Genomic DNA, 19316 nt, shown 5'->3' on the forward strand with positions numbered 1-19316 from the left:
CTGGCACGTTAGCCGCGTCTCCTTTTAGTCGTTCCTCTCTCCGTCTCTTTGTCTCTCTTTCCGGCTAACGGGGTGTGCAGTGCACCGTGTGTGTTTCTCTGTAGTTTTCCGTGAAATTCCGACTCTGCTCCCACAAGCAGACATTTTGGAAAGATTATTCATGGAAAAGGGTGCGAGAGGGTGGCTGGTAGCTGGGGCTTGGGCAGTGATTTTCATCTCAAGGATAAACCTGTTTGCAGGGGAAGTGGGTGAAATGGAATCCTAAGTTTCTGTGTCATTCATAAACTGGATTGGAAGAGATAAAAAATCTCCCTGCTGTGAACACTGAAACACATCACAGCCCTCCCCTCTTCCTCAGCAGAATCGTTATGCTGGGTTAATTACAGCATTACCTCTCATTCCTATATGTGCAACTTTTCCTTAATGTGACTCCTGGAGAAAGGAGCCCATCAGATTCCTGCTGATATTGAATACATTTTTCTCTGATCAGTTTCGGAGTTAAGTGAGAGCGCATGAGGCATGATGTAGGTGCCCTGTTTTTCATTTTTGGGGGGAGCGCCCTAGAGAGAGGGGTGAGTCTGGTGGGTCCGTTGGGGGTTAGAGGTGTTTGAATTTCCTCACTCGGTTATTCCGTACTTTCTTCTCTTTCCCTCCGTTTTTGTCTTGAAATAATTTGTCTCACAATTTCTCGGTGATTTGGTGATTACCAAAGAGTATATGATAGATGACTAGATTAAAAACAGACTTTTTTTTTTTTTTTTTTTTGGTGTTGTCTAACTTCTTTCCCTTAGCTGAGAGCTGGTCTGCAGGGGTAATCGGTGCGTACTTTTTGATGTAGAAAAACGACCTGTTTCTCCACCCTGCATAAAACTTCCTTTTCTCACTCTCTGGTCCTTTCTCAGAAGGGAAGGACCCTTACGAGGGGCGATTGTGTGCTCCTGGCACCCGGGAGAGGGTCCTGGTGTCCAGAGAACAGAACCACAGTTTCGGCAACCTCTGCTAAGGTACCTTGAGGGTATAGCAAGACATTTGCAGACTGAGGATTTCTCCAGTGTTGTGTCTTGTCCTGTGAGGACGGGGGTGGGAATTGAGGTGGGAGAGGGGCTGAAGTGCTGATGCACTGGGCAGGGAGCTTAGCAAGTTCCGCCAGGGGTTCAGGTGTGGGATTTTCTTGGCTCCGGCCCATAAGGCAAAAGTGAAGGGCAGACGAGAAGGCCTCTTAGATGGGCTGGGTCTTTTGGGGGGAGTGGAGACAGGCTTGTCTGAAGCCACATGAGACTGAGAAGCTTGCCCTCACTCCTGCCTGTCCCCTTGGTTGCCTCTGACCTATCCAAGAAGTCCCTTCACACTGGAGGTAGAGCCCTCCTTCTCCCCTCCCATCACATTTCAGAAACTTCTGTTTGTCCACGGAGGCTGCTAACATCTTAGCCACTGACCATAGCTGAAGATCTGCAGCATTTGATTAATCTCCTGGCCAGATGATCATGGAGAAAAGGAAAGGGGGCTTAGGGGAATGTAACAGCTTTGGCCTATCAGTGTGGACGGAGCAGACTTCTGGGGACAGAACAGGCCTGGGACCACGGGTTGCCTCTGCTGCAAACACACTCCAGACAAGTGGGTTTCCTAGAGCCTTGGCTTTACCGTATGTAAAATGAGCACACGGGTACCTGCCTCTTCCTTTTCTGAACTTGTTCCTGGCTTCTCCCTGCTTCTCACCGCTGCCACCGCCACCGGGCCCAGGCTTCTTCATCCCATTTCTAGCGCTTACTTGGCCTGCATCGTCGCCCTCACTGACTTGTGAGCCCTTGAGGTCAGCGCCCGTGTCTGGTTCACCATGATGTCCTGGGACCTCGTGTGCGGGCCTTGGTACATGGTCGGTGCTTGATAACAATGGCTGAGTGATTACAGTGAGGATTAAATGGTAGGAGACAGGTGATGTGCCTGGCACACAGTAGGCCCTCAGTGAACGTGGCTTTCCTCCCTCTCCTCCCCACTTTTACATCCAGTTTGGTCTCTGGCTTCCTTGATCTAACTCCGGTTCTGCTCCCCGCCCCCCTTGCCGACCGAACCCACCCCTGCGGCCCAGATGAGGCTGCCTGGGAAGAACTGGCTTGGTTGAGTCCCATTCGATGGCTTGGACCCACCAGGCACACACACTTAGCAGCTGCTGAATGGGTGCTCTGAGGGGAACAGCTTTGTGTGCCTGCAGTTGGTTACTTGGGAAGGGCTTAGAGGAAATTAGCTGAAATGCCACAGGCCTATTTTGAGCTCCTTCTTTGATGGAGTGGAAATCACATGGGATTTGGGCACAGCAGACCTGGCCTGGAGGCACAAAGCTGCCTTCTCCTCAGTTTTGACCTTGGGCAGTCTCTTAACCTTTCTGGAAGCCTCTCTTCATCTGTCAAGGAGGATCGTGGAGGAATCTTACAGGGTGGCTGTCACTATTACACGTTAATAGCAGGAACAAAAGCCAACAGGCCAGACAGCGGTCGAGGCCGAATCCCACAATAACGCTGCGGGATACGGACGATCCTTGTTCCCATTTTACAGATGAGGACACGTAGCAGGTTAAGTATCTGGCCTAAGGCCACCCAGTTAGTGAGTGGCAGAGCTGGGAGTCAAGTCCAGCGGCCAAGCTTCGGAACCACTGTGCCTTGATCCAAGATACGGACTTCCTGAATAAGGGTATTACACCCAAGTGTGTTGACTTCTCATCCGACTTGGTGAGCATTTAAGGGAGTGACTTCTAGGTGCTTGCTGTTTTCACAGAGATTCTTACACTTACCTTCCCAACAACCCTACAAATACATATTACTACCTTATCCTACAGGCGAGTAAGAAGAGGCCCAGAGAGGTCACATATCAAGTCCCAAGGTCATATAGCCAGTTGACCGGAACAGCGGAGGCTTGAATACTTTGCACTGCTTCAAGCTCTGCCGGCTCCACGTCCCAAAGTTTATTCGCCTGTTCATTTATTCGTTCAAAACACCAAGCACCTACTAGGCGTCAGGCACTGTATTACTTCCTGAGGATGTTGGGCAGGCAGACACGGTCCCTTCCTCCAAGGACCTGAAGATATGCGGGAGGAGCAGACAGGTAAGGAATAGCCACATCAAAGGTGAGGGGGATGGTAGGAGATGGAGACTACCGGGCCTTGGAGTAGGGAGACGAAACCCAACCTGGGGGGTAAAGGACATCCTCCCAGAGGACAAGGCATTTAAGCTGAGATGTAGGAATCAGAGTTAGCTAGGCCAGGACGGGGGTGGCTGAGAAGGCAAAGAGCCTTCTAGGCTGAAGGGGAACAGGCACGTGCCGAGGTTTGAAAGTACACACGGGTGGGAAAAGACGATTGGCGAGTTTTAGGGAACTCAGGCTAAGTATGGCCCATCTAAAGACAGTGGCGGGGAGACGTTTTAGGCTTAGAACCTGGAGGCCTCGGAAAGGAGGTTGGAGCGTAAGGAGCCTCCCGGAGGAGGCTGGTGGGGCAGGAGACAGCAGGGCAGTTGTGGTGGGGCTCCAAGCAATAGACAGGGGTGGCCTGGATCCGTGGTGACATTGGGCATGGAAAGAAGTGGAGATTCTTGGGGGTATCGGGGAGAAAATTGATGAATATTGGTGCGCGTTATAGAGACAGCCGCTCTGAGGGAGAAGCAGGCTGGAGGGGGGTGGGGGAGCAAAGCGTGGGGAAACTGAGACTCTTGCTTCGGTCACGGGTGGGATTTTGCTACATTCTATTGCCTCTGCACTCCCTGCCCCTATCCTTTCTCTTCTCCTCGTGGCCATTAATTAATTAGGACTGTAAATCATTCATTCAATTACGTTCTACCCCGCCCCCCGCACCCCCCTCCCGGAAGTAAGCCTCACAAAGGCAGAGATTTTGTGTTCACATTGTATTTCCAACACTTAGAACAGTGCCCGGCACACAGTAGGTGCTCTATAAAGAACAAGTTACTTTATTGGTCTAAAAATCTAAATGCATGCATCCAGATGCATAGCTTCTCTGTTTCAGGCCATGAGCTGAGGTGCTGGGGAGGCAGATGAGATGGAAAATACCCAAACCAGGGAGACTGGCAAGCAGACAGCTAATTCCAAGAGACTGGGCAGTGTGGTCCAGCCCAGGGAAGATCTGGGGTGTGTGGCATCCCCTACTGCGAGCTCCCACAGCCTCCCGGTGCTTCTCCTCTTGTGGTTTGGAATTTCTGTTTAATGGCCGGCACACAGTAGGTCCACGAGGCCCATCTGACGAAGGAAGGAGGGGACAAAATGAAGACACGTGTTATGGAAACCCAGGGAAGGCACTCTGTGTGACATCGGCCCGTTTTGTTTACATCATAGCGCTTTGCTGCAACTTGACATTTCTTGTTTATTATCTGAAGTCTCTCCCCCACCCCCGCTGGCCGCCCCCCCACAGGCCACCAGACCTCATCGGTCTTGTTCATTCCAGGCTCCCCAATGCCTAGAAAGTGCCTGAAGTGCTCAGAGAATTTTTTTTTTTTTTTTGAATGAGTGAATAAGGTTCAGGCTATGGGGGATAAGCAACAGGGACCAGATATAAGCATTTGGGAGACGGTCGGAGCAGGCCTCCGGAAGGCCCTGACACTCGGCAGGTGGGGGTGGGTGGGAAAGGTGAAGGTGTCCCCGAGGTACGATGGGAGGACTGAGAGCATGTGGTGGGGAGGCCGTACCCCCCGGGGTCAGACTTGGGGAGGCAGCACTGGCCTGGCTTGTCCACACCACTCCTCCCGGGCCTGCTCTGCTCTATTGGTCCCACACAGGCCATCACGGTGACCAGAGACTTCTGGCCTGGACAGCTGTTGAGCCCCATGCTGGAGCAGGTGCTCCAGAGGGGCCCCGATGGGGCCGGGAGGAACTGAGATGCTAGGAGACTTGGGGTTTCTTACCTTGCAGCACTGAGAACAGTTGAGAAAGCCTCAGGGAACCCCAAGAGTCTGCTGCCAGACGGGGCTGGCAGAGTGGGGTTAGCCCGGCTCGTCGTGGGGGGATGTGGTTCCTTCTGAGCCTGGTGAGAACCAGGAGCTGAAAATCCACACGTGGAGGTGTCCACGGCCACAATTCCCCCAGACAAGTGGCTTGCCCACACCCGGGACTCGCAGCCCCATTCTGTGCCCCGAATCACCAAAGCTCTGCCCCACCCCACCCCCAACCCCCAGCTGGTGTGGGATTTCACCAGGAACTGAGTCACAGTAAAGAATATTATGATAGAAAAGCAATAAGAAAGTTACAGAGTAGAACAAAAAATAATACAATAAAGATGCAGAGGCGAAGCAAGAAATCGAATGTTAAAGGACAGAAGGGCAGGCAGAAAAGGTGACTTCCGGTGACTTTTCAGGGAGAAGGAATCCAGGGGTGGATGAGCGAGTTTGGGAGGGGACCGAGAAGGGATCCTGGGTGTCCTTCATGACCAGGTTCGGCCACCCTGCGGCCCCTCGTCTTCCATTTCCCTCCCAACCTCCCCTCCTCCAGTCAAACCAGACTCCCGTGCCTGGATCCCACGGCCCCAGGCCTACCCCAGGGCCTTTGCGTCACAGTTTTGGTGTCTGGGATGCCGGTCTCCTGGCGGCTGATTCAATCCCTCCTTCCCGAAGCTGTCTGCTCAGAGGCCCAACTGACCACTCGATAGAAATGCCCGCCTTCCCTTCCTCCATCACTGTCCATTCTTTACCTGCTGAATTTTCTCCTTAACCCTTAACAGCCACCCCCACCCCCCACCTTGGCAAAGTTCACCCTGCCATTTATTTTCTGGGTTATAGTGTAACGGTCAGGGTCTGGTCACGTTATTATTATTCCCCCTGCCTCTCTCACAGCATCCGGCACATAGCAGGTGCTCACCAAAAATGACCGCCCTGGGCCAGTAGGGAGAGAAGCGGAAACCCCAGCCCGCAAGAGGAGGCAGGAAATGGGAGTATCCCGGAAGAGCTGGCCTGGAACTGTGCACGGGGAAGCCAACTGTGTCTTCAGGAGAAGATGCTGGAGGTTTCTGGGAGGCGGGGGTGGGGGTGGGGGTGGTCTTCCAAGGTTCCAGAGCAAAGTAGAACTTGGAGAGGTGACGAAGCTGCAAGGACAAGGGAAGGCACTCCTCTCCGTGCAGATTTCAGGCAGTTCAAGAAGGAGGGGCTGTGGAGACTGAGAGTCAGGGCAGGACAGACACGGCCGGTCGGCAGGGAGCTGGGGGCCCAGGTTCAGGCCTCCCGGCAGCGTGGCCTCGAGCGACCGATCAGACGCTCCCGAGTCTCAGCCGGCCGGTCTGGAAAATGGGGCAGCGTTGCCTGCCTCGAGGTGCTAGTCTGAGAACGAAACGAAATAAAAAAGTGCTTCCAGCCCCGCCTCCACGGTAAGCCCTAAATAAATATTAGCTCCACGTTGAGCTGCTGTTGGGCGTTACATGCTTTGACTCGAACACAAAAATGAAAAAGACGTGGTCCCTGCTCAGTCGAGTGGAGGTGGGGCGGGGGGGGGGGGGGAGAGGGCTGCCGGTGGCAGTCAGTTTGGTGTGGATGGAAGGCGGAGGTGGCCACGCGGGCACCACCAAGAGGGCAAGGACATTCAGCATGGGCATCAGAAGTTGGTGGCTGCTGGGCTGGGTCTTGAAGGGTGAGTGGAAGGTGAGGAGCAGAGAGGGCCAGGCAAAGTTTTCGGGAGGTCCAAAGACAGGGGATGTGAAACGCCCACTCAACACCAATGTGCTGAAAAAATACAAACTTTAAAAGAAAAAAAGATTTAGAAAGTCAATCTCCAAATCTTTTTTTAAAAAAGCTTATTTATTTAGTTAGTTTTGAGAGGGTGGGGGAGGGAGGGACAGAGAGAGAGGGAGAGAGAGTCCCGAGCAGGCTCCGTGCAGGGCTCGAACCCACGAACTGTGAGACCATGACCTGAGCCGAAGTCAGAGGCTTAACCCACTGAGCCGCGCAGGCGCCCCTTAATTATTTTTAACGGAAGAGGTGTTCGTGATTTTTGCAAACTACGTGTTAAAAACTACGTTGTCTAAGAAAAGAATGGGTTGAACCCCTACTGGGTGTCCAGACTGGCCTGGTCCCCGTCCCCGGGATCACACATGCCCAGGAGGCCGACACTATGTAATTGATTATAAATTGGTTAATTGCAATCAGATGCTGCAGGTCATTCTGTTTTGCCAAAGTGCCTGGAGGAACTGGCAGAGATCAGGCTGGAAGGGGAGGTGGGCCAGGTCAGGGAGGGCCTTGAATCACGCACAGCACTTACTAGGTGACAGCTCTGTGCGATCGACACAAAGGGGAACAAGACCGGGTCCTTCGTTGGCAGGAACCAGTGACCGAATGTGGAGTGCTGGAGGGAAGTCCGTGGTGGGACAGGCACAGCATGGGAAGCGACAGCGAGGGAAGGCTTCATGGAGGAGATGACATTTGCCTCTTTTTCCAACTGAATGGCAGTCCCACAGCTGACTGTCCTGCCTTTCCAGCGGGACTTCCGAACCTGCAGGCTTAGAGGGGCACTAACCACACCCAAGAATGACTCAAGAGCAACGCGTTCTGCGCCTGGCAGAGTTCCTTCTCTAGGCCTTGGATGTAAGGGAAGGAGGAGTTGGCATCATACTGAGACATCGACCCAAAGACCAGAATGATGGGCTGCTGCTACGCCCTGGTGGCTCGAGGGCCAAGGGCTAGGAGTCCCAGCTCCACCCTCCCTCATGCGCTATGTGAGCTTGAGACAGGTTATTCTACCTCTCCGCCTCTGTGTGCTTATCTGTAAAATGGGCATCATGGTGGCTTTATGGAGCTGTTGCCATCACGATGATTGAGTGTGTGTCTCCCCCTTGGTAAGTTTTAATTACGAATGATTTGCTATTATACCCTGCCAAACGTGCCACCGATTCTCTAAGTGTGGCTGACCTGGCTCCTTGTAGGGATGGTCAGAATGTGGGCAGCCTGTTATCTGAGCCAGGTAACTCACTGCGTGATAACACCCCAGCTCACTCCAAGGGCCCATTTGGATAGAGGGACTGTCTCCCAGAAGGACATGGGGCTGCTTCTGGAAGCCGGGCTGTAGCCGTGCCCCCAGACCAGGCTAGGCTCAGTGTCCTGGCCAGGCTCTTCTGAGCCACCTGCCCGGGCGCCTCACGTCCTTGTGCTGCAGATGCCGTTTCTCGTCTTTTCCTGAGAAGTCCTGAGTCCCGAGAGGCTGGATCCTTGTCCCTCGTGCCCACCACTGTGTCCTTTGCATCGCACAGAGTTTGGCACGAAACAGGCTCTCCATATGTGTTTGTTGATAAACGGGGTGGGGGTGGGTGGGAGGAGAGAGGAGAGGAGCAGGAGTGATAATAGCATATGTTTTTCCGTGGCGGGGGGAGTCCCGTTGACCACCCAGCCCCCACCTTTGTTGAGTGTGGCCTGTGTGCCGGGTGGGGCTTCACATCGTGTGAACTCGCGTGATCCTCACAGCAAGGCCTCCAGAGAAGTTCGGTTATGGTTCTCATTTTACAGATGGGGAATCCGGGGCACAGAGAGGTCAAGCCGCTTGCCCAAGGTGACTCAGCCAATAAGTGATAGAAGCAAGATTCCAGCCCTCAGGCTCTCGTGCGGTAGAGCCTCCTATTTGCCGATTGCCTGTTGTGTGCCCGCCTCTTTGTCCTCTAATATCGCGGGAACCTTGGGGACACTGAGGCTCAGGGATGTGAACGTGTCAGGCCAAACTGCCAGCAAATGGCAGATTCACCATGGTTTGCACACGGCGCTCTGCCTGTCTGTAAAGTTTCTGCCCGTAGTAATGAGGGCCCCAGAGTGGGGAGAGGTCCTGCGGGTCGACTGTCCCTCCCCTGCCCTGTGTCAGTGACGGGAACGCCTTCTTTCTGGCCTCTCACCTAGGCCTGCCCCTGCCTCCACTCAGCTGTGGAGGCCACACTGAATGGGGTAGTGGAAAGAACCCGGAGTCTGGAGCTAGAAGACTGGGTTGAATCCCAGGGACCTTGGGGAAGGTGCTTCCTCACTCACAGCCTCAATGTCTTTAGCTTGGAAATGGGAAAAATAACATGACTCCCCCAGTACAGTATGGTATGGGTTAATTTAGATCGCACCCCTAGGACCGCATGCTACACAGACGGTGCTTGGGAAACGTGTGGAGACGGTAGCATCTCCCTGGTTAGAAACTTCAGTGAAGTCTGCACACTGGAAGGCCGGACCCCGTCTCCTCCAATCTCGTCCGTCTTATTCCCTCCGTCACCCCCGATCCCCACGTCTACGCTGAGCTCCGGCCCCGCTCCCCTTCTTTCTCTGGACAAACCAGGCTCTTTGGTGCTACCCGTTCTCCCCTATCTTTCATGTGTCCACCTGGATCCCCGTGGAGATAATCTGCGGAAGGGCATAACTGGGACAAGGACATACCCGCCAGCTCCTTCTCGGTCTTTGCTTTTCTCTTTTGCTCGTCTCCCTCGTCCTTACACATTCCTCTCTCCCATCCCGTTCACCCCCGTATCAAAAACCTGTGTATTTCCTTTCTTTTCTTTTTTAATGTGTATTCATTCCTTCCTTCATTCATTCAGAGCGCGCACTAGTCGGGGAGGGGCAGGCAGAGAGGGAGAGACAGAATGCCAAGCAGGCTCCGAGCTGTCAGTGCCCAGCCCGATGTGGGGCTCGATCTCACGAACCGTGAGATCACGGCCTAACTCAAGATGGGGAGTCGGATGCCCAACTGACTGAGCCACCCAGGCGCCCCAACAACCTGTGTGTTTCTACATGTTCACACAACCGTGAACAGAATATACCTGCGGCTAATGTTCACACACAAACACATGCCTTCGTCTAGTCCTGTGCACGCGCACTTGTGGGGCTTGGCCACCTTGTCGCAAAGTGGGGCCATAGGAGGCACCCCTTCCGCATCTTGCTTTATCAGCCAAACAACAACCCCCGTGAGGCTCTGTCTGCGTCAGCTGCAACAGCCCTAATTCATTCTTTTCATGGTAGTGTTGTATTTCACAGTGAGGAATCGTGATCATTTCTTCATCCAGTCTTTTACTGACAGGCATTCTCCTTATTTCCTGTCCTCTCCCCGCACCCTGAGCCTGTAAGCGGTCTTGAAGCACACACCCTTCTACATACATCCGTTCACCCGGTGTTTTTATTTTGATGGACTAGATCCCCAGGGGCGGGATTGCTCAGTGGAAGGGTATCTGTATTTTTTATTTCAGGCCGATGTTGCCAGATCGCTTTCCAACAGTGCTGTAACTTGTCGCCTTTCCTCCAACAACTTCACGAGTCTCTTTCCCCGCATCCACTCCAGCCATAGGTGCTAGTATTATTTTTCGATCCGGTATTTGTATACATTGCAATATGGCAAGTGGTTTTAGACTTGCATTCCTTATTTTCATATTGACTTTGTGAGGGGGCTCTGTGGCTACCAAGTAATGTTGGGGGGGGGTAGGATGTCTTTTTATGTACAACTTTCTTGTTTTCTTATGCACTGAGACTGACCCTGTCATCTTCCACATTTTCTCCCAAGATATTTATTGTTGTAGTGTATTTTTGGATGTTAGCTCTTCAATCCATCCAGCGGCTATTCATGTATGTGATGTCAGATGAGGTTTCAACTTTTTTGCAAAAGAGAGCTTTTCAAGTTTCATTAATTGAACAATTCTTCATTTTCCAACTGAACTGAAATACCATCTCTGCGCCATATTGGATTCCTGCAAATATGTTGACCTAGTCCTGCTCTCTTGGGCTGTTCCGCTGATCTGTGCCTCACTTCCCTGCCGGCATCACCTGAATTTGGTAACAGGGGCCTCCATATGGTCTCACCTCTAGTAAAGCCACATTTCTCCCTGATGTTTTCTCTTTCGTAGGATCTGGTTGTGATTAGGTTTCCCTTCTTCTATGTGAACTTTGAATTATTCTATTCAACGGCATGTTGGTCACCACTGGATCCCAGTGACTTCCCTGGGGTCAAGCATTCAATTGGGGAACAGAAGATATTTGTTGAATGTTTTGAGGCTCTTCTCCTTCCCCAGTTGGCCCCATCCCTCTACCTCTAGGTCTATAAAAGGTATTAAAGAGCAATATTCAAGCCAAAAGTAAGTTAACATGAAAGCATGTGCAGAGTAGACAGCTCGAACCAGAGAAAGCTTCTGAGATGCTGAAACTCTCAGTGCATTGTTTTGTTTGAGACACTGGAAGCAAAGAGAGAGAAGCATTGATTTTTTTTCCCGCCTCTGTTTATTAGACACCTACTGTATGCCAGTAGACTTATTCTAGGTCTGGGGATATAGTGGTAGCCAAGGCCAAGGCAAAAGTTTGATTCTTGGGGTGTGACGATGCTACTGTGTTCGTTATTTTCATTATTTTCCAGGGTGATGACGATATTGTGGTTCTATTGAAAACAGAGGGTCCCTGTGTTTTAGGGACACATACTGAAATATTTACAGATCCAATTACATGAAGTCTGGAATCTGTTTTTAAATAAGCTGCGGGTGGGAGAACAGAATGGAAGTACAGGTGAAACAAGATTGAATTGATCGTTATGGGAGCTTGGTGATGATTTCATAGGGTGATATTTATTATACGATTCTCTCTACTTTTGTCTATGTTTGAAATATTCCATAATGAAAAAGTTTTAAAAATGCATACAGAGGTTATTATGTTTCAGGCACCATTCCAATTGCCTTAACATCCAGGAATTCATCAAGTCCTCACAGAAGCCCTGTCTTAGTCACCTGGGGCTCCTATGACAGAATACCATAGACGGGGGTGCTTACACAGCACACATTTATTTCTCAAAGCACTGGAGGCCGGGAAGTCCAAGATTGAGGTGCCAGCTGACTTGGTTCCCGGTGGGAGCTTTCTTCCCGGCTTGCATACGGCCACCTTCGTGCTGTGTCCTCCCCATGCAGAGAGCGAGTGAGCGAGCGAGCAAGCGAGCTCTCTGACATCTTCGTATAAGGGCAGCGATCTCATCATGAGAGCGCCTCCAAATACTGTCACATATGGGGGTTAGGGCTTCAACCCACGGATTTGGTGGTGGTGGTGATGGTTGGGGACACAGTTCAGTCCACAGTAAGGCCTGCCCAGTGGCTAATGTCATCCCGGTTGAAAAAAACAAGTCCCCCCAAGATTCGGGAACTTGCCCAGGATCACAGCTGGTAGGAGCAGTGCTATCTGGCCCCGGGGTCCTGTTGTCAAGCACTGTTCCTGCTTTGACACCTATTTGTTCCAACGAACCGACACACAAAGAGTGATATGTGTAATCTGCAATACAAAGTGCTATAATTTGTATACAACGAAATAATTTCGTACGGCAGGATGGCAGGAAAGGCTACGAAAGATTAAAAAAAAAATAGGATTGTGAGAGAGAGAGAAAAAGAAGACCCGTCACGGGAGGAGGGACCGAGGCTGCGGGGGTTGGGGGGTGGGGGTGGGCAGGGTCCTCGTTCAGCAAGTGTGACCAGAGAAGGACCCTCTGAGGAACTAAGACCTGAGCGAAGATGGGGAGGCTGTGTGGAGGTCTGGGAGAGACGTTCAAGCAGAGGACTGACAGGTGCAAAGACCCCGAGATAGAAACAGGAGGCTGAGTGGGGCTGGAGCACAGCCGGCCGAGAGGGATGATGGCCACGTAAGCCAAACGGATCATTTAAATACATTTTCCTACATCTTGCTGTGCTAAACTCATCTGTAACAGAGGAATAATTTAATTCCGAAGCCAAATTAACTGCTCTTTGCCTTCTTGCAAGGTCACCTGCCTTAATTTTTTTTTTTTTTTGAATAACTCGATTCAATTTTTCCGCTCTTGCCCCATTTTCTCCATCTCCTACACGCTTTTTGAGGTGGTTATAACGTTATTATCTTATTATTAGTCCCTAGCAGGGATAATTCACTTTCCAATTGATCTCTGCTGCTTATAAAACGCCAAATCAACTGGAAGCATAGGAAGCAAGTGGTTAGTGAATCCTGAAAGCCGGTGTAGACAGAAAGTGGTGCGTGAGAGGCTGGGGGCCAGGCACGGCCGACCTCTGATGCGTTGAACTGACCTGTGGTTGAGCCGACCAAGCGTCAGAGGAGCGTCCACGAGGCAGGTTGTCAAAGGTGCAGGTGGAGGTTCCTGCTTGCATCAGACTCACCTTGCTTGTGCTTTAATATTTCACATGGTCCTTGCTAGTTTGTGTTTGTTCTAAGTAAGCATCCAACAATGTCCAGTTCAATGGATTCTGTAGGTAAAATGTGTCCAAGCACAATGTTTCCCTTGAAAAAAAATGGCTGGCGATACACAGATGTTTGTCGTGCAGCCTTCACACTGCCGTTTTGACTCGAGCCTGGAGAGTGTCGACCGTGGACCAGCGAGGTTCAGGGTATAGATGGTGGGATCACCTGTGATGTTGCCAGTTGGAAGAAAAGAGGCCAAGGACGGACCATTAAATGGACAAAAAGGAGAGGCTATAAAATAAAACTTATTCTTGGGGTAACAGGATGCCATTGAAAAGAACAATTTTCAATTGTCCTTGAGAGGGAGAGAGAGAGAGAGAGAGAGAGAGAGAGAGAGAGAGAGAGAGAGTCCCTAGCAGGCTCTGCACTGACAGCCCAGAGCCCAACACGGAGCTCAAATTCACGAACTGTGGGATCATGAAATCAAGAGTCTGATGCTTAACCAACTGAGCCACCCAGGTGCCCCCCACCTTTTTTTTTTTTTTTTTTTTTGCTGATTCTTGACTAGTTTATTTGGAGGGGGCAGTTAGGGGGATACAGAATCAAGAGGACAGGGGCGGAAGGGAATGGACAAGAAGGCTTCCGCTGAAGGCTTGGGGGGAATTTTTCGGGGTGTTGGAGGGAATCCTGGAGAAGCAGCTGTAGGGGAGATGAGACAGGAGTTGGGAATGAATGGAAAAGTGGACTTTAAGAAATTTGACAGGGATGCCTGGGTGGCTCAGTTGGTTAGGCGTCCGACTTCAGCTCGGGTCATGATCTCACAGTCCGTGAGTTCGAGCCCCGCGTCGGGCTCTGTGCTGACGGCTCGGAGCCTGGAGCCTGCTTTGGATTCTGTGACTCCCTCTCTCTCTGTTCCTCCCCCACTCATGCTCTGTCTCTCTCTCTCTCTCTCAAAAATAAATAAAGATTTTAAAAATTAAAAAAAAAAAGAAATTTGGCTGCAGTTTGTGTCTCTTTGTGGTGTCGGAGCAACATAATTAGGGAGCTTGAATTATCGTGAGTGTTTCGGTGGTTGGATAGATTCTTTGACTATTACAGCTCCTTGTGGACTGGACCACATGGGCCATGGGGCCATGTGCAAGGCTACAGCGAGCCAAGGCCAGGATGTAAGGGAAGCTTCTCGGGTAAGATGGTACATTGGCTACCGGTTTGGTGAAAGTTCGTGCCAAACTATACAGCTTAGACGTTAGACATGTGTCTTTTGGTTTCAGGCGCTAGGTAAAAAAAAGCCAAAAGAAATAAACTGCTCTAGATACGGGGTCAAGAGACCTACATATTTGTCCTTGCTTCACCAGATGGGCCCTTCCTGCATTCCGTAGATTACTGGGTGAGCAGTTCTATAATACCAGCCCCTAGTTAGGTGCTGGGCATGTAAAGGTACAGTGTTCATCTTTCTGGGTAATTTTGTGCTCCGTTGTGAAGGGTGGGCAAGAGTTTATAGACAGACAGTGGAGGGAAGGGAATTTGAGGCAGAGGGATGTGCATGTCCAAAGACATGAAGGTTTACAAAGGCATATCTTCCAAAAGCAGAGAAAAGTTTACTGGACCTCAGATCTAGAGTATGTGCGGTTGGGAAAATATGTGATTGATTTCCCTACTGTTGGCGTTAAAGATGTTTCTATTTTTCATGATTATAAATAATGCTGAGATGAACATCTTTTTTTAAATGTTTATTTTTGCGCGCGCGAGAGACAGAGAAAGACAGAGAGACAGAGCACAAGCAGGGGAGGGGCAGAGAGAGAGGGAGACACAGAATCTGAAGCAGGCTCCAGGCTCCGAGCCGTCAGCACGGAGCCTGACGCGGGGCTCGAACTCACGAACCATGAGATCATGACCCGAGCCGAAGTCGGACGCTTAACTGACTGAGCCACCCAGGCTCCCTGAGATGAACATCTTAATGCATTAAATGGTTTCTGCAGTCGGCTGTACGGTAGATTCCTACAAGTAGGGATCATGGGGAGTTTCAGTGGGAGAGTAACCCGGTGGGTCTTGCCCTGTGACTTTGTCCGAGTCACTGGCCCTTCTGGGTTTCCATTTCCCCACCTCAGAACGTGGATCCCAGGAATGAAAAGAACCTTTCTGGCTCTCACATTCACACATCTAGTGGCATCTTCAAACCGTGCTTTGTCCAGGACTTGAGAGAGAGATCCAGATTCCTACTGACGGAGAAAACTACTCACTATTTCATCTCAAGCAAGTCACATCCCTCCTGTATGCCTCAATCACTCTGTTGGCTCAGCAAGGAGACTAAAAGAGACTTAGGGGGCCACAAAGTGATGCTCGTGAAGCTTTTTTAATAAAAGAATTCTATGGTCCGGAGCATGGAGTCTCCTTCCACACCATCCCTTGTACGCAGACTTCTCCTTTTCTTGCTTTCCTGTCCCCTCTGGCCCATTGGTTCCCTCCCTCCTCCTCAGGGGGGGCTGGAGGAGGATCCACCCTGTGAGTGACATCCTCCCTGGGGGTGGCCGCTAACTTCATTGATGTTCAGCGACTGTTAACGCCGATACGCCCTGAGCTCCTGTCCATGGAACCCACTCACCAGAGCCAGCACCCCTTCTCTGGGCGGAGCCCCCGAGGCTCTAATAAGGGCAAAACTCCCCTCCTTCATGTCTCTTTAGTCTTGGGGTGCCCCTGCCGTGTTCAGACTCTTGCTTGGAGGTGCTACCTTCTGTTGACTCTGCATTGAAAGCTAGTGGTCACTTACCTCTCTGGGTTTATTTGGTGAACGAGCTTTGGGAACTTACTCTTCAAGATTCCCACACCCTCCTCTGTGCTCCTAGGGCTCTGAAACCAGACTCCCTGGGTTTAAATTTTCGGCTCTCTCATTGACTAGCTATGTGAACACATCTGAGTTACTGAATCTCCCGGTACCCCCGTTTTTCCATATGTAGCACAGAGCCCAGTGCGGGGCTCAGACTCACAAAGAACCATGAGATCATGACCTGAGCCAAAATCCAGTTGGTCGCTTGACCGACGGAACCACCCAGGCACCGGTAAAAGGGATAATAACTTTTAAGTGCTTACAACAACGCTTGGCATGTAAATGTGTTCAATGACAATTACACTGCCGTGAATTTCAATATGAGGGGTGATATTAATATCGGGGTGTGGGTTAGTATCAGATACTCTTCCAAATACACATTCGTACTACAGTGCAAATATCTGATACGATAGCGTGACACAGACCTCAAATGTTTATCTCGAACAGCAGATGTTTAGGCCAAAGGGGCGAATGCTTAGACGTGGACTTTTGACAATCAATAAGATCGAGCAGCTCAGAAAAAGGGGTTCTAGAATTAGTCAAATTTAGGTCATAGTTCCTGCTCGGCCACTTTATTGTTGAGTGGCCGTGGGCTGGTTTCTTACCTTCTCAGTGACTCATAGGGTTGCTGTGTGAACATGAGAAGATATTGTAAGTAAAGCATGTGATGATAAGGTGCCTGGCACATAGTAAGGTCAATAAATGCCCATGGTGGAAAAGTTCTGGAGTGGAGGAGAGGGTGGTGGCAGGAAGTCTCCCACGGAGCCCTGACCCCTGCCAGCCTGTGGGCTCTCCTTCAGCTGTGTCCACTGGTCCATCCCGTAAACATTCGTTAAGTACCTACTGTGTGCCAGGAGTTCCTTGGCTCGATCAGTCTGTTCCCACAATTCACTTTGTCATTGTAAATTCTACGGACATCAGTCCCCCTGGATGTTAACTAGGGTGTCTAAACAAAATGACAATGTGACGGCAAATCAAGTTTGGGAACCAGAATTGGAGAGCACTCAACGGGTTCTGTGGCCGTGGGACCTGGAGCTTTGCCTACCCTCGTGCGCCTTGAGGGATGACTGTGGGTGTTGAGTCTCCTGTGACGGCAGACTCTTCTTAACATGTCCCTTGTGTGCATCTTCCTCTCCACTGTCTGCTGCAGGCATGACCCCACCTTGCCGGCTGCTATCGCCCCGTCCCTCGTCTCCAGCCCAGCCCCAGGGGAAATAGAGTCAGCTTTCCAAAACTCATGTCCTTTGAGCCATATACTGTCCCCCCTTGTGCATGGTGCGGGGACCTCTTCTCTCCTCCTTTGCCTTGCCGGTTCTCTTCCCCCTCCAGGATGCCTCCTGCAGTGCTGGTCTGGGATGGGGGCCCCTTTTTGACTCCTCCTGGCCTCCGCAGGGAGCCTCTCTCATACTTGGCGGTACTTCCTGGCACCCGCATGCTTCCCGCTGTCCCCTTCCTGGCCTCTTGAGAGGGCGTTGGAGTGGGGACTGCCGTGTAGCCCCGTGGCTTGTGGCCAGAGGGTGGGCGTTTGTGACTGTGGACACCTGTCTGGGCCTCGGTGTCCTGCTCTGCGAAACAGGAATCGTGACTGCAGCAGCTCGCAGGACGCCACATGGAGGGAGAAGTGGCCTTTGCTCTCCCCGCTCTGTGCCCTTTCGTGGCGGGGAGGCCGCGGACTGTCATGGAAAGAGCTCCCACCTGGAGCCTGGGTTTGGATCTCAGTTGTGAGACAAAGGGCAAGTGACTATACGCTTGAAAACCGAAACTTCCCTCTCTGCCATATGGGATGCTTCTATTTCTCTTTCACTGGGTTGAACTGGGGTTACCCGGGTACAGGAGGACACAGAGTAGGTGCTTGATAAATGTATTTGCAAAAACGACACGGGCTTGCAGTTGAGCAGTCCCATGGTCCAGGGGCATGTGACTCCCTGGGAAGGCGCTCTGGAGGACAGGGGAGTCTACGGCCCCATTTACGGATGAGAGAACCCTACTTTGGCTCCCAGCTTACCCTGAGGATGGCGTGAGGGTCACCTGCCCTCAGACGCACCCTGGCTGGGTCTAGTACGGCTCAGTGCCTCTGCACGTGGCTAAGCGTGGTGGCGGTGGGAGTCGTAGAGAAGCCACATGCCTTGCCCCCCCTCCCCCCCGCCCCCCCTCCCCCCCCCCCCCGCCCCGGGCTGTGGGTGCTGTGCTCCAGGCTCGCCACACCAGCTGGCAGGCCAGAGGGCCACTGTGAGTCCTGGGATCGCCTCGCCCTAGCTGTGTGACCTTTGGCAAAGTCCCCTCACCCCGCCAGGTCTCCGTTTGCGCATCTTGTCAATGGAGGGGTGAAGGAATCTTGACCAGAGCAGTGCTGTTGCGCAGACAGAAGGAGATAAAACATATGAGGCACTTAGCACGCCAATGGCACTCAGGGTCATCATTATTATCTCGTTTAATTCTAACCCTTAAAGCTGGAGATCCCAGGGAGCCTGAAAACACCCCCTGGTGCCTTTGGCCTCCAGGCGGGAATTACCCCTTTGTCTCACGCTCCCGCTCCGGGCCCAGTGGCTTGTCCACACTCGGGTGGGGGGGGGGGAGGGGGGCATTCTCTTGACATCGTGAAAGGTACAGCCTCGCAGGTCCCTGGTGTTTCAAAAGCACCAACGCCTGGCCCGGGGTGGGGGTGGGGTAGCATTTCACAGCCTACAAAGCCCTTCCTCGTTGCGCCTCTCTTACCTCTGGCGTTTTACAGTTGATAACATCACAAAGTGTCTGCCCGGGAAGCAGGGACGCTGGCCCAGGACTCACAGATGAGAACATGTAGGCCGAGGGAGTCACACGCGGGCCCAAGGCCCTGCCTCTGGGGTGGCCCTAGGAGGAGAGGTTGGGGGGGGGGCGGGGAAGAGGTCCGAATCCGACTCTGCCCCAGTGCCCTGGGCTCTCCCTCCTAGCCCTCCCTCTGTATCCTGCAGAAGATAGAGCCTTCCTGAATGAAGCTCGGGAACGCTGCCACCGTTCAATGAGCTAATGGCGAAATCAGAAACTCAAGGCCTGGTAGCAGAGGCAAAAAAAAAAAAAAAGAAAGAAAGAAAAAAAAAAGACAAGCTTTGATTCATGGGCAGGAGGATCAGTGAATGGGGAAGACGGCCTCCAGTAATAGAGGAAATGCCTGAGTGGCACATCCTTCCAGCGGAGTCTCTCCCCGGGAGAGGAAGGTCAGGTTAGCGGAGGCCTCGGTTAGCGTCGGAGCCTGATAGGGGAGGCGAGGGAGCACTGTACTCAGAGCAAGCCTGGTGAGCCCCATCGGTGAAGTGGAGGGGGGTACGGGAGGGGGGCAGGTACTGGGGATCACAGGGGTCCCCCAGATAGGGGGTGTAAAGTCAGCAGGTAGGAGC

This window comes from Acinonyx jubatus, chromosome B4 (assembly GCF_027475565.1).
Source record: "Acinonyx jubatus isolate Ajub_Pintada_27869175 chromosome B4, VMU_Ajub_asm_v1.0, whole genome shotgun sequence".
NCBI lineage: Eukaryota > Metazoa > Chordata > Mammalia > Carnivora > Felidae > Acinonyx > Acinonyx jubatus.